General features: G+C 50.7%; 1 protein-coding gene across 2 annotated transcripts in view; it reads left to right on the top strand.

Moving 5' to 3' along the window:
* Nucleotides 1-7,370: 7,370 nt before the first annotated feature.
* The window catches only part of Tmem184b (transmembrane protein 184B), a 60,796-nt gene continuing 54,078 nt past the window's right edge, over nt 7,371-14,088 (top strand). For both annotated transcript variants that reach the window (XM_045152435.1, XM_045152433.1), the window contains exon 1: nt 7,371-7,457. The gene's annotated coding sequence lies outside the window, so the exon portion shown is untranslated. The remainder of the gene's footprint in view (nt 7,458-14,088) is intronic.

Raw genomic sequence — 14,088 nt, 5'->3', positions numbered from 1 at the left:
TTTCAAAGGGCTGGAGAGATGGCTTAGCTGTTAAGACACTTGCTGCAAATCCTAACAACCAGGGTTCATTTCCCCAGTGCCCACATAAAGCCAGATGCACAAAGCAGTGAATGCATCTGGCATTCGTTTGCAGTGGCTGGAGGCCCTGGTGTGCCCATTCTCTTTCTCTGTCCTTGAAAACAAATACAAATATTTTTTAAAAAATAAAATGCCAAGTGTGGTGGTGCACACCTTTAGTCCCAGCACTCAAGAGGCAGAGGTAGGAGGATTGCTGTGAGTTTGAAGCCAGCCTGGGACTACAGAGTGAGTTCCAGGTTCATCTGGGCTACAATGAGACCCTACCTCAAAAAAAATATAATAATAAATAAAAAATAAAGCCTGGTGTGGTGGTGCCTTTAACCCCAGCACTCTGGAGGCAGAGGCAGAGGCAGAAGGATTATTGTTCAGAGTTCGAGGCCACCCTCAGAGTACAGTGTGAACTCCTGGTCAGCCTGGGCCACAGTGAGACCCTACCTTGAAAACCAAAAACCAAAAGCAAAACAAAAAATATAAATAAATAAGAGTATTCTCAGAGGCAGAGGAGGTAGGAGGATTGCTGTGAGTTCGAGGCCACCCTGGGACTACAGAGTAGTGCCCCGTCAGCTTGGGCTAGAGTGAGCTCCTACCTCAAAAATGCCAAAAAAAGGCTGGAGAGATGGCTTAGCAGTTAAGGCGCTTGCCTGCAAAGCCAAAAAACCAGGGTTCAATTTCCCAGAACCCACGTAAGCCCGATGCACAAGGTGGAGCATGCATCTGGAGTTCGTTTGCAGTGGCTGGAGGCCCTGATGCGCCTGTTCTTTTTCTGTCTGCCTCTTTCTTGCTAGATCTCCCTCGAATAAGTAAAATAAATACAAAATATCAAAAAAGTATTTTGGGCTGGAGAGATGGCTTAGCGGTTAAGCGCTTGCCTGTGAAGCCTAAGGACCCCGGTTCGAGGCTCGGTTCCCCAGGTCCCACGTTAGCCAGATGCACAAGGGGGCGCACGCGTCTGGAGTTCGTTTGCAGAGGCTGGAAGCCCTGGCGCGCCCATTCTCTCTCTCTCCCTCTATCTGTCTTTCTCTCTGTGTCTGTCGCTCTCAAATAAATAAATAAATAATTTAAAAAAAAAGTATTTTTATTTATTTACAAGCAGAGGAAGAGAGAGGGAGAGAATGGATATGCTTGCTGCTGCCAATGAACTCCAGATGCATGAGCCACTTTATGCACTTGGCTTTATGTAGGTACTAGGGAATTGAGCCTAGGATGGCAGGCTTTGCAAGCAAATGCATTTAACCACTGAGCAATCTCTTCAGCCCATCCCCCCCCCACTTTTTTTTCTTTTGGTATTTTTGAAGTAGGGTTTCACTCCAGCCCAGGATAACCTGGAATTCACTATGTAGTCTCAGGGTGACCTCAAACTCACAGTGATCCTCCTACCTCTGTCTCCCGAGTGCTGGGATTAAAGGCTTGCGCCACCATACCCAGAACCCACCCCCCCTTTTTTTTTTCTGAGGCAGGATCTCACTGTAGCCCAGGCTGATTTTGAACTCTCTGTGTGGTGCCAGGCTGTTCTCAAACTAATGGCAATCCTCCTATCTTCGCCTCCCACGTGCTGACTAAAGGTGTGCGTCCAACTAGTATCCACTTATTGATGGGGAGGCTGAGGCTCAGGGAGCTTAGGGTCACCATGCTGGGAAGCAATTCTGCCTGCCACACGTATTGATTCTTGGGGGCCCCCATGCAGATCTCCTGTAACATCTGTGGGGACACAGAGGCTGCAGGCAGAGGAGCAGGGCTCTGGGCTTCTCACCGGCCCGCCTGCCTGAAGCCTCTGTTGTTCCCGCCATACTTCTCCATCAGAGGCTAGGAGCAGCAGCCAGTGGACTTGAGCCTCTTTTCTGCCTCACCAGACATGGAACTGCCCCTAGCCAGCACCTTCTAGGATACAGTCATATACAAGACCCTGGGTTCTAGTTATAGCACCAAAATAAACAAGCAATAACAAAAAGGAATCAAAAGGTGGTAAGGTATCTTTGGTCCTTGAAGGAAGCTGGCCGTTCCCAGAAAAGAGAGGTGGAGTCAGAGGTATGGGCAAAGGGCTGGAGAGATGGCATTTGCCTACAAAGCCAATTCAACTCTCCAGGACCCACCTAAACCAGATGCACAAGAGGGTGCATGCGTCTGGAGTTCCTTTGCAATGGCTGGAGGCTCCTGGCATGCCCATTCTCTCTCATTCTCTTTGCCTCTTTCACTCTCAAATAGATAAACAAAATATATTTTGCTGGTCATGGTGGTTCATGCCTTTAATCCCAGCACTTGGGAGGCAGAGGTATGAGGACTGCCATGAGTTCAAGGCCACCCTGAGACTACATAGTGAATTCCAGGTCAGCCTGAGCTAGAGTAAGACCCTACCTCGAAAAACAAAACAAAACAAACAAACAACAGCAAAATACCAGTGGGCATGTACAAAGGAGAATGGTGCTGGGTGTGGTGGCGCACATCTTTAATCCCAACACTGGGGAGGCAGAGGTAGAAGGATCGCCATGAGTTCAAAGCCAACCTGAGACCACATAGTGAATTCTGGGCCAGCCTTGGGCTAGAGTGAGACCCTACCTCAATAAATAAATAAATAAATAAATAAATAAAGATAAATAAAATAAAGGAGAATGGTGGTTTGAGAAACTGTTACAATTGCCCAGAAACTGAGGCAGCTTTTGAAGCAGGATGGTGAAGCCCAAAGATGAGACAGGACAGAGGTGAGCTGGGACCTTTGAGCCAGACTAGAAAGGCCAGATGGGAGGGACAATTGGTGGCAGGTTTGCAAGCAGCCAAGGAAGGGACCTGTATTTGTCTCTTCTTTTTGGGAAGTGTGGGCAAGGCCTCGGGTGGTGGGGTGGGGCTGGGGTGGGCGAGATTACCTCCCTGGAAGGAGCAACCAACCAGGGCTCCCAAGGCCACCTGCCGATAGGCTATGTCACCAGGCCAGGTGACTCCATCTTGCAGCCCTCTTCTCGCAACTCATGCCTAAAAATATCTACCATCTGCCTCTGCTTTTAACCTACAGGGCCCCTGTAATCTGAGACCTACGAAGGCCCTTGAGGAATAGGGGCTAAGAACCTGGATTTGAGTAGGGTTTGGCCCGAAAGGAAAGCTCGAGAGGGGACTATGGATATCAGATAGGGTCTGGTTTGTAAGCACTGTTGATGTGGTGATAATTGGGACAAGGTCTTTACCCTAATGGGGTTAGCATATCACAAGGAAGAATTAGGGAGTCATGAACAAATGAGGGCTCCGGACTTGGACTGGGAAGAATTTTTCTTTCTCCTCCTCCTCCTCCTCTTCTTCTTCTTCTTTTTTTTTTCCCCCTGAGGTAGGGTCTCACTCTAGCTCAGGCCAGGTGTTGTGGTGGCACATGCCTTTAGTCCCAGCCCTCAGGAGGCAGAGGTACGAGGAGCTCTATGAATTCAAGTCCACCCTGATACTACATAATGAATTCCAGGTAAGCCTGAGCTAGAATGAGACTCTACCTTAAAAAAAAAAAAAAAAAAAAAAACCTATAAAATAATTTTTATCTTTTATTTGAGAGAAAGAGAGAGAGAAAAGAAAGTGTACAGAGAGAGTGAGTATGGATGCACCAGTGCTTCTGCTACTGCAAAGGAACTTTATGTATCTGGTTTTATGTGGGTACCAGGGAGTCAAACTCAAGCCACCAGATTTTGCAAGCAAGACCCTTTAACCACTGAGCCATCTCTCCAGGCTTATTTTTGTCTTGTTTTGTTTTTTGAGGTAGGGTCTCATGCTAGCTCAGGCTGACCTGGAATTCACATAGTCTCAGAGTGAGCTTGAACTCATAGCGATCCTCCTACCTCTGCTGGGATTAAAGGTGTGTGCCACCACGTCCAGATCTTTAAAAATTTCAATTTGTGTGGTATATTTGGTGTGTGTGTATGTGGAATATGCACATTTGTGTGCACATGCCCATGCAAGCAGAGCGCCGAGGCAGACACTGGGTGTCTTCCTCTGCTGCTTTTCCGTCTTGTTTTCCTGAGGCAGAGTCTCACTGAGCCTGGAGCTCCTGTCCCGCCATCCCACAGAGCCCCAGAGATCTTCCTGCCTCTGTTCGCTGTAACAGTGCTGTGGTTACCAGCATGCAGTGCCATGCCCGCCTTTTTTTTTTTTCAAGGTACGGACTTGGTCTAGCCCAGGCTAACCTGGAATTCACTCTGCAGACTCAGGCTGACCTCGAGCTCACAGTGATCCTCCTCCCTCTGCCTCCTGAGTACTGGGATCAAGGGCGTGTGGCACCACGCCCAGCTATGCCTGGCTTTTTGCATGGGTGCTGTGGATTGAACCCAGGCCCATGCTTGTATGGACAACTTGGGGTATCGCCTGAGTTCTAGGTCAGCCTGGGCTACAGCGGGACCTTGCCTCAAAGAGGGAGAGAGAAAAGAAAAGGAAAGAAAAGAAAAACGAAAGCTTTGTCTGGTTGCATTATCTTTTCCTGGGGAGCCAGGTGTTGTAGTGAACACTTTTAATCCCAGCACTCAGGAGGCTGGGGTAGAAGGATCATGTTGAGTTTGAGGCCAGCCTAGACTACAGAATGTGTTCAGGTTAGCCTAGGACTAGAGTGAAACCCTACCACAAAAAAAAAAAAAAACAAAAAAAAAACCACCCAGGACAGGAGATGGCTCAGTGGTTGAAGGCATTTGCTTACAAATCCTCACGGCTCAGGTTGAATTCCCCAGCGATCACATAAAACCAGATGTACAAAGTGACGCATGCATCTGGAGTTCATTTGCATTGGCTGGAGGCCATGATTGTTCCCATTTTCTCTCTCTCCTTATAAATGAATAATTTTTTTTATTTATTCATTTCAGAGAGAGAGTGAGAGAGGCAGATAGAGAAACAGAAAGAGGCAGATGATTGATAGAGAGAGAGAGAGAGAGAGAGAGAGAGAGAGAGTGAGAGAAAGGGTGCTCCAGGGCCTCTAACCACTGCAAATGAACTCCAAATGTGTATTCCACCTTGTGCATCTGGCTTATATGGGAACTGAGGACTCAAACCTGGATCCTTGGGCTTCACAAGCAAGCACCTTAACTACTAAGCCATCTCTCTCCAGCCTGCAAATGAATAAAAAATTCTAAAAAATGCCACACATAGAGCTGGACTCAGTGGTTAAAGGTACTTGCTTGAAAAGCTTGATGGCCTAGGTTTGATTTCCCACTGCCCATGTAAAGCTGGATGCCAAAGAGGCACATGCATCTGGAGTTCGTCTGTAGTGGCTAGAGACGCTGGCGTGTCCATTCTCTCTGTCTCTTTTAACTCTATCTTTCTCTGCTTTCAAATCAATAAATAAAAATATTTTAAAATGAGGGCTGGAGAGATGGCTTAGCAGTTAAGGTGCTTGCCTGTGAAACCTAAGGACTGACTCAGGTTAGATTCTCCAGGTCCCACGTAAACCAGATACACATGGTGGTGCATGCATCGGGAGTTTGTTTGCATTGGCTAGAGGCGCTGGCACACCCATTCTCACTCTCTCTGTCCTTACTAAATAAATAAATAATCTTAAAAAATAAAATAAATAAGATAAATAAAAAATAAAAAGGGCTGGAGAGATGGCTTAGCGGTTAAGTGCTTGCCTGTGAAGCCTAAGGATCCCAGTTTGAGGTTCAATTCCCCAGGACCCACATAAGCCAGATGCACAAGGTTTCACACGAGTCTGGAGTTCTTTTGCAGTGGCCGGAGGCCCTGGTGTGCCCACTCCTCCTCTGCCTCTTTCTCACTCTCTCTAATAAATAAACTAAAAATAATTAGCAATAAAAAATTCTGATAGCCACATTGACTCAGACAGGCAGATAGGACACCACTGGAAAACCACAGCTGGATCAGGTGAACCTTGCAAGACCAGACCTGGACCCATGGTGGCAGTAGTGGGGTGGGCTGGAAGAGATCTGAGTACTAGGTATATTTTGCAGATAAAGCCAACACCTACCTAAGTGGACCGGGGTTAGGGGGTGGACTTAAGGATGACTCCAGAAGTTCTGGTCTGGGGACTGGAAGCATGGAGTTGCCCATAGCTGGTGGTGCAGGGCTGTAAGGGGAAAAGGTTGTATGTGTGTGGAAGGGGCGGCTTCTGAGACCATGGAGCAAGAGACAGTAGCAGACAGCTAGGGCTGGCAAGAAGGCTAGCAACTGCTTGCTTGCAAAGCCACAAAGCCTACTGGCCTCAGGTTTAATTAACCCCAGCACCTATGTGAAGCCAAATGCATGTGGAGTTCATTTGCATTGGCAAGAGGCCCAGTGACATACTCTCTCTCTCTTCGTAAGTAAACTATATATATCTTGGGGATCTTTCACACATCCACTCAGAACTTGATTGTTTATTATTATTATTATTATTATTTTGGTTTTTCGAGGTAGGGTCTCACTCTAGCCCAGGCTGACCTGGAATTCATTATGTACTCTCAGGGTGGTCTTGAACTCACGGGGATCCTTTTATCTCTGCCACCCAAGTGCTGGAATTAAAGGCGTGCGCCACCATGCCCGGCTTATTATTATTTTTTAGTTAGCTGGGTAAGATGTGGGTCTAGCAAACCGAAATGGACCAGGCATTTGGCATGGTACCTGCTGCCTTCCGCTAGCTAGATGGCCAAGAGCCAGGTGAAGGCAGTACCCACGCGATCTCAGTGGAGTGGGAAAAAAAAAAAGAAAGAAAGAAACCTCTTTTTGAGCTTCGCTTTTTTTCCCAAGGTAGGGTCTCACTCGAGCCCAGGCTGACCTGGATTCCACTGTGTAGTCTCAGGGTGGCCTTGAACTCAGGATGATCCTCCTACCTCTGCTTCCCCAGTGCTGGGATTAAAGGCGTGCGCCACCACGCCGGGCTGCGCCACGCATCTTCACGCAGCCATTCGCTGTTGATGCGCTCCAGCGTTCCACCTGCGCCCTCCACGGAACAAATAGCCACTATATTTTGTTTCGTCATCAAAGTAGACTCTACTAATAAAGTCTTGGAGAAGCGCTGGCCCTCGGGGACAGAGTTTGTGGCCCGCAGCTTGTTCCCCAGCACTGAGGTTTCTGGGGACTTGAGAAGCTACGGGTGGGAGGGATCGGAGGGGAGGGGGGGGAAGTCGGGGTTCGGTCTTGGACAGTCGGTTCGCGAGTGGCAAGAGCACCGAGTCGCCCGCCTCGTACCCAGCAGCGGCGCGTGGGCCTCCGCGGCGCGGCCCCTTTAAGACCCGGCGAGTGATCTCAGCCGCGCGCCGGCGGCCCCGCCCTCCCCAGCGGCGCGCCCCAGTGCGCACGCGCGCCGCGGTGGCAACTCCGCTGGGCTCGGGACGCGCCGGCGGCGGCCGAGACCCGGGGCTACGGCGCCGCCCGCACTGCCCGCAGAGCCTGGCAGCCGCGCGTCGCCCAGCACGCCGTCGCCATGGGCCCCTGAGGTATCGGAGGCCCGGGAGGGGTGGCCGCGGGTTCCCGGGGCGCGTGCGGTATGTGTGTGGGGGAACTTGTTCCTTCGGGTCCCCGGGATGGGCAGGGGAGGAGGGGGGCGCCGAGGCCCAGCCCGCCTGGCCCCGAGCCGTCGGGGTCGCCGGGGGGGGGGGGGAGGCCCGTGGGTGTGCCCGCTCCCCCTCCTGCCGACGTGGCGGGGGCGCGCCCGGGAGTGTAACCGGACCTCCGGGTGGGGGAGGCGGGGGAGAGGGGCGACGGGTGCACCGGCCCTTTGCTGGTGAGTGTGTGCCAGCTCGAGGGGCTGGACACGGGGGGTGGGGGCGATGCTGGCGCCTGGCACGGCCGAGTGAGTGGGGACGCATCCGTGCCCGGTGCGGTGGCGGTGACCTGGAAGGGTAGTTGACCCCGAGGCCTTCAAAATTAGGGGGTGGTGGTAGTGGTGGTGGAAGAAGCCTTGCGCACGGGTCACCGGGTTTGGAGGGGCACCGGTGGGAGGCCGGGGCTCTCAGGATATTTGCTAACGAAGGGACGCCATACATAGCCACCTCTTTGGGTGTGTGTATCTGACCGGTGACTTGAGCGCATCTTCCCCTAGGCACACCCTTGGACACACTGCTTGGAGGCCGTGGCCCGGCAGGGAGTCTGGGTAGTGGGCACAGATTCCCAGCCCACATCCTCTCTAGGCGGTTGTAGGAGGCCAGACATTTCAACCTCTACCTCCCTCCCTGCCTTCCAGGGCATGATGGGGCAGCACAGGTGTTTGCCTTGCCTGATACCTGTGTGCAAGGTGATGTTTTATTCATCTGACTCCCGGGTGCTCTGTGTAAGAAAAGAAGTAGCAATCTGTGCCCTGGAGGCAGGTAGGCACACCTGCACCAGCGCAGATGGCACAGGTCTCAGAGGTGTGGCTTCCTTGCAGGTTGTTTGAAGCGTCCCCTCCCGTGTCCCTTGTAAACACGTTGGTGGGCCGTCTCAGCATCTTCAGCGTGCCGTGTGTGTGTGTGTGTGTGTGTGTGTGTGTGTGTGTGTGTGTGTGTGTGTCAGAGTTGGGACAGTGGCCTGAGTGAGCCCTTCATCCAGGCTTAGGTTCATCTGGACTAGAAGGTGGTGCCTCCATTTATCCGGGAGCTCTGGGGGCTGGGGTGGTAAGACTTGGAAAGGTCATCACAAGTATGTGCAAACCCCAAGCAAAGTGCAGTGTTGGGTTGGGGGGGGGAGGGGACGCCCACAGAGAAAAAGACTCCAGCACAGAGGGACTGTTAAGCCGAAAGGGTGACCGGCATTACTAGGGTATTTTGCTTTCTAGGTATATTTTCCCAGCTTTCTCATAGCAGCTGTGTGAGTCAAGAATTGTTATGCCCATTTGTGAATGAGGAAAACTGAGGCCTCTAGGAAATTCATGACTCGCTTGTCACTGATACTTGCAGGTCCTGATGGAGTCGTCCATGACTCAGGACCTGGGTCTCACTAGGTCTCGTCTTGTAACTTACTGAGCATCTACTATATGGGCCAGGCTCCAGCCCTGGCTGTGCCTATCTCCTCTCCTTGTATTCCCTGCAGTAGAGCACCTAGCGGCACAGAGGTCTGAGGAGGACCTGGTGCCTGCTCTCTGGGGACTCCCCGTCTGCTGGGAAGGTGGACATTCGTAGTGACAGTGTTGGCTCGTGTGGGTGGAGAGGTGCTGCCGATTCCTCCCAGGAGCCTCAGGTGCGACCTGGGTGCCTTGGTGCCATCCTTGGAGGGTGGATATGCCCTTGTCCTTGGGGCAGTGTATGTATCTTAAGTTGTATCCAGGGTGGTCAGGACTGTACAAGGAAAGGAGCCTGTCCTGAAGTCCGTCAGTGGCTAGAAGAGATGCCAGGTCGGAAGGGTTCCCTCCCTCCCTCCTTCCTTCTCTTCCTCCCTCCCTTCTTCCTTTTTTCCCTCCCTCCCTCCCTTCCTTCTTCCCTCCCCTACTTCTTCCTTTTCCCCTCCCTTCTTTCCTTCCTTCCTTCCTTCCTCCCTCCCTCCTTCCTTTCTTCCCTCTGTCCCTCCTCATCCCCCTTCTTCCTTCCCTCCCTTCCTTTCTCCCTCCCTCTCTTCTTCCCTTCCTCCCTCCCATACTTCCTCCCTTCTTCCCTCCTATTCTCCTTCCTCCTTTGGTTTTGTGTATTGAACCCAGGGCCTCATGCATACTTGGCAAATGGTGTGTTGCTGAGCCTCACCCTGGCCCTCTCCTGCTGTCTGTCTGTCTTGGAAGTCTTGCTCCGGTTTGCCCAGCTGCTCCCTGAGAGCCTTGGTGCTACTTCCCGCCCCGGCTGTGCTCATTTCTCTCCACACACTCCCTGGAGTAGAAACACCCTTTATTGTTTTGAACCTGAGTAGCAGCCACTGAGACTGGGGATTTGGCGTGTGAGTTCCGGGTGGCCTGCGGCTGGGCCCTCAGAGCTCTCTGTGGGGTCTGCTGCTTGCTGAACACGTACTGTGTGCCCTAAACTGGCTAGCAACTGAGAGGGCAGGCCAGAGTTGCGGGTTGTGCCCTGTAAAAGGCTCTGATTGGCTTCGGGAGCTGAGTTTGTAAGCAGTATATGCAGGAGAGTGCTCTACTTGTGGTAGAGAGAGGCCCGAACAGGACAATAGGAACAGCAGCTCACTCATTGAGCACTTATTTTGTGCCAGGCACAGTTCACAGCATTTTCACGAATTAACTCTTTTATCCTCCTACACCCGGTGAGGTGGGACTGTCACTTTCAAATGAGAGCCGAGTTGTTTGGACCTCAGAGCTTTGCTATTTCCTCACGGACCTGGGATGTGCCAGATGCCTTTCTGGCCCTGAAGGACTAGGAGGGCAGACTGAGGAGGAAGAAGTGGGCATTCTAGGTAGAGGGAACCCTAGACAGATGTAGCAGTACCCACTAAGGAGTTTGAACTCCATCCAGGTGTGGTCAACAAGGAGCCTCCCACCCCCCACCCCAGGTACTGTCTCACTCTATCTAGCCCAGGCTGACCTAGAATTCACTCTGTATGTAGTCAGGGTGGCCTCGAACTCATAGCGATCCTCCTACCTCTGCCTCCTGAGTGTTGGGATTAAAGGCGCGCGCCACCACGCCTGGCCACCAAGGAGCCTTTGAAACTTTGAGAGGAAGTGACACACTCAGCTGAGAGTTAGCAGTACCGCCATCCTGTACCCTGCTTCCTTCATTCCAGCAAGTAGCCCAGGCGACCCCTATTTCCTGTTGGTGGCCGCCTCTGTCAGCCTGTGCTGCCTCTCTATTCTCTCCTGTAGCTTCTGCTCTGAGGGCCCCTGTGCGCCAGATCTGGCCTCTGGCCCTTCTGTTGTAAGGATGTCTGCTCTGCAGCTGCCTTTTTCTGCCTCTTCCCTTGGATCTACTGAGCTGGAGCTCAACTTTCCTCTCTTCTCTCCTCTCCTCTCTTTGTCATTTATTTTTATTTATTTGAGAGAGAGAGAATGGGCACACCAGGGCCTCCAGTTACTGCAAACAAACTCCGGACGCATGTGTCACCTTGTGCATCTGGCTTACGTGGGTTCTGGGAAATTGAACCTGGGTCCTTAGGCTTTGTAGGCAAGTGCCTTAGCCTTAGCCATCTCTCCACCCCCGATTCTGTCTTTATTTTTAGTGTGTGTGTGGCAGGATCTTATTCAAGCCCAGACTGACTAGAATTTACTCTACCCATACCAGCTTCAAACTCAGAGCAATCCTTTTACCTCAGTCTCTCCCCCAGGGCTGGGATTAAAGGCTATCGCCACCATTACCCAGCTCTCCACTTTTTTTTTTTTTTTTTTTTTTTCTGAGGCAGGGTTTCACTGCAGCCCAGGCTGACCTAGAATTCACTTTGTAGTCTCAGGGTGGCCTCGAACTCACAGTGATCCTCCTAACTCAGCCTCTTGAGTGCTGGGATTAAAGGCGTACACCACCATGCCCAGCTTCTACCTTATTTATTTATTTTTTTTCTTTTTACAATTTTTATTAACATTTTCCATGATTATAAAAAATATCCCATGGTAACACCCTCCCTCCCCCCCCCCCGCACTTTCCCCTTTGAAATTCCACTCTCCATCATATTGCCTCCCCATCTCAATCATTCTACTTACATATATACAATACCAACCTATTAAGTACCCTCCTCCCTTCCTTTCTCTTCCCTTTACCTTATTTTTTTAAATTAATTTTATTTATTTGAGAGAAGAGAAAGAGGCAGATAGAGGATGGGCTCATCAGGGCCTCCAGCCACTGCAAACGAACTCCAGATGCGTGCGCCACCTTGTGCATCTGGCTTATGTGGGTCCTGGGGAATCCAACCTGGGTTCTTAGGCTTTGCAGGCAAGTGTCTTAAACACTAAGCCATCTCTCCAGCGTCCCCCCCCCACCTTAATTTTTGAGACAGAGCTTCTCTCAGAACCTGGAGCTCACTGATTTGGCTAGACGAAATAAAATAGCAAGCCCTGAGGATGCCCTGTGTCTGCCTCTGAAGGTGCCCTGCCCTGTGTGCCCACCTTTGTGTAGGTCTTCGTGTTGATGTAGCAAATACTTGATTGGCTGAGCCATCTCTCCAGCAGCCCCTGAACTAACCAGCTTCCCTCCCTCCCTCCCTCCCTTCTTCCCTCCCTTTCTCCCTTCCTTTCTTCCTTCTTCCCTCCTCCCTCTCTCCCTCCCATCTTCCCTCCCTCCCTTCCTTCCATCTTTCCTTCCTTCCAGTATCTTTTGGTATTTTTGAGGCAGGGTCTCACTCTAACCCAGGATGACCTGGAACTCATTCTGTAGTTCCAGACTGGCGTCAAGCTCATAGCGTTCCTCCTACCTCAGCTTCGTGAATGCTGGGATTTAGGTGTGAGCCCAGCTTAAACTTATTTTCTTTCTTCTCTTCTGTTTTTTAAAAAAAAATTATTTACTTATTTTAGTTTTAAAATTTTATTTATTTGCAATCAGAGAGAGAGAGAGAGAGAGAGAGAGAGAGAATGGGCACGCTAGAGCCACTAGCCACTGCAAACAAACTCCAGATGCATGTGCCCCTTGTGCATCTGGCTTACATGGGTCCTGGGGAATCGAACCTGGGTCTTTTGACTTTGCAGGCAAACGCCTTAACTGCTAAGCCATTTTTCCATCCCTCTTCTCTTCTTCTGTTTTTTTTTTTTTTGAGGCAGGGTCTCACTCTAGCTCAGGCTGACCTGGAATTCACTGTGTATTCTCAGGATGGCCTCAAACTCACAGTGATCCTCCTCTCTGATTCCTGAGTACTGGGATTAAATGCATGCGCCACCACGCCCAGCTGTCTTCTTCTTATTGAGGTAGGGTCTTGCTCTAGCCCAGGCTGACCTGGAATTCACTGTGTAGTCTCAGGGTGGCCTCGAACTCACAGCCAGCCTCCTACCTCTACCTCCCGACTGCTGCGCCATCATGCCTGGCTTTGTTTCCTTAAAGACTGAACGTCTGGTTCTTCCAGGTCTTGTGGTTCTCACCAGCTTATGCAGTAGCTCCCCCAAAGGCCTTGGGGAGCTTGTTCTCTCATCCATGCTTGGAGCCCTTAGCTTGTGACCACAGGCAGAGTGGCGGGGGTCAGAGCAGGCTGGGTTTGGCTGCTGGGCCTCTGTTGTGAGCTTTCTGAGGACTTGCCCGCTTGACTTTGCTGGAGGTGCAGCTGTCATTTGATGCAGCGACATGCTGGTCCTACCAGGGTGTGAGGAGTTGGACTTCATTCCTCCCCAGGACTGAGGGCTGTACTTGGGCATCCTTGCAGAACCCTGCTGAAGCTCAGCTGTGGCCGGGGTAAGATGTGAGGGTGGGTGTCAGAGAAATTCCAGTTGGATACCTTGGGATAAGAGGTTGAAAATTTAGAAACCAGTTGAGAATGGTCACTAAGAGCAAGGGATCAGGAAGACAGAGGGAACTAATGAGCTGAGTAGTTCTGGTGACCTGGAAAGAGAGTTAGGAGATGGAGTTCAAATCCTTGCTCTTACTAGCCTTGTGTTCTTGGGCAGCTTGCTTACCTCGTTCTAAACTGTTCTTTTTTTTGGGGGGGGGGGTTCGAGGTAGGGTTTCACTCTGACCTGGAATTCACTATGTAGTTTCAGGGTGGCCTCAGACTTAATCATGATCCTCCTATCTCTGCCTCCTGAGTGCTGGGGTTAAAGGGTGTGCCACCATTCCTGGCTTAATAAATCCTGATTTTTAAAAATGGGGGAGGTTGTACTTTTTAAAAATATTTTGTTTTTATTTATTTTTATTTTTTGATTTTTTAAAAAATGTTTAATTTTTTTATTAACAACTTCCATGATTATAAAAAATGCCCCATGGTGATACCCTCCCTCCCCCCACTTACCCCTTTGAAACTCCACTCTCCATCATACCCCCTCCCCATCTCAATCAGTCTCTCATTTCCTTTTGATGTCTTGATCTGTTCCTCCTCTTATGATGGTCTTATGCAGGTAGTGTCAGGCACTGGAGGTTGCACATTGTAATATCCTAGTTCTCAGGAGGCTGAGCAAGCAGGATCAATGTGAGCGTAAGGCTATCCTGGATTACATAATGAGACCTTGTTTCATAAAAAGCAGTGGGGAGAGGGCTGGAGCCACCATCTTCTCGTCTGCTAAGTGGGACTGTCATGACCAATGTCTGCATGAGC

Source organism: Jaculus jaculus, chromosome 6, assembly GCF_020740685.1.
Source record: "Jaculus jaculus isolate mJacJac1 chromosome 6, mJacJac1.mat.Y.cur, whole genome shotgun sequence".
Lineage (NCBI taxonomy): Eukaryota > Metazoa > Chordata > Mammalia > Rodentia > Dipodidae > Jaculus > Jaculus jaculus.
Note: the sequence above shows the minus strand (reverse complement) of the source record. Positions and strands in the feature narration are given on the sequence as shown.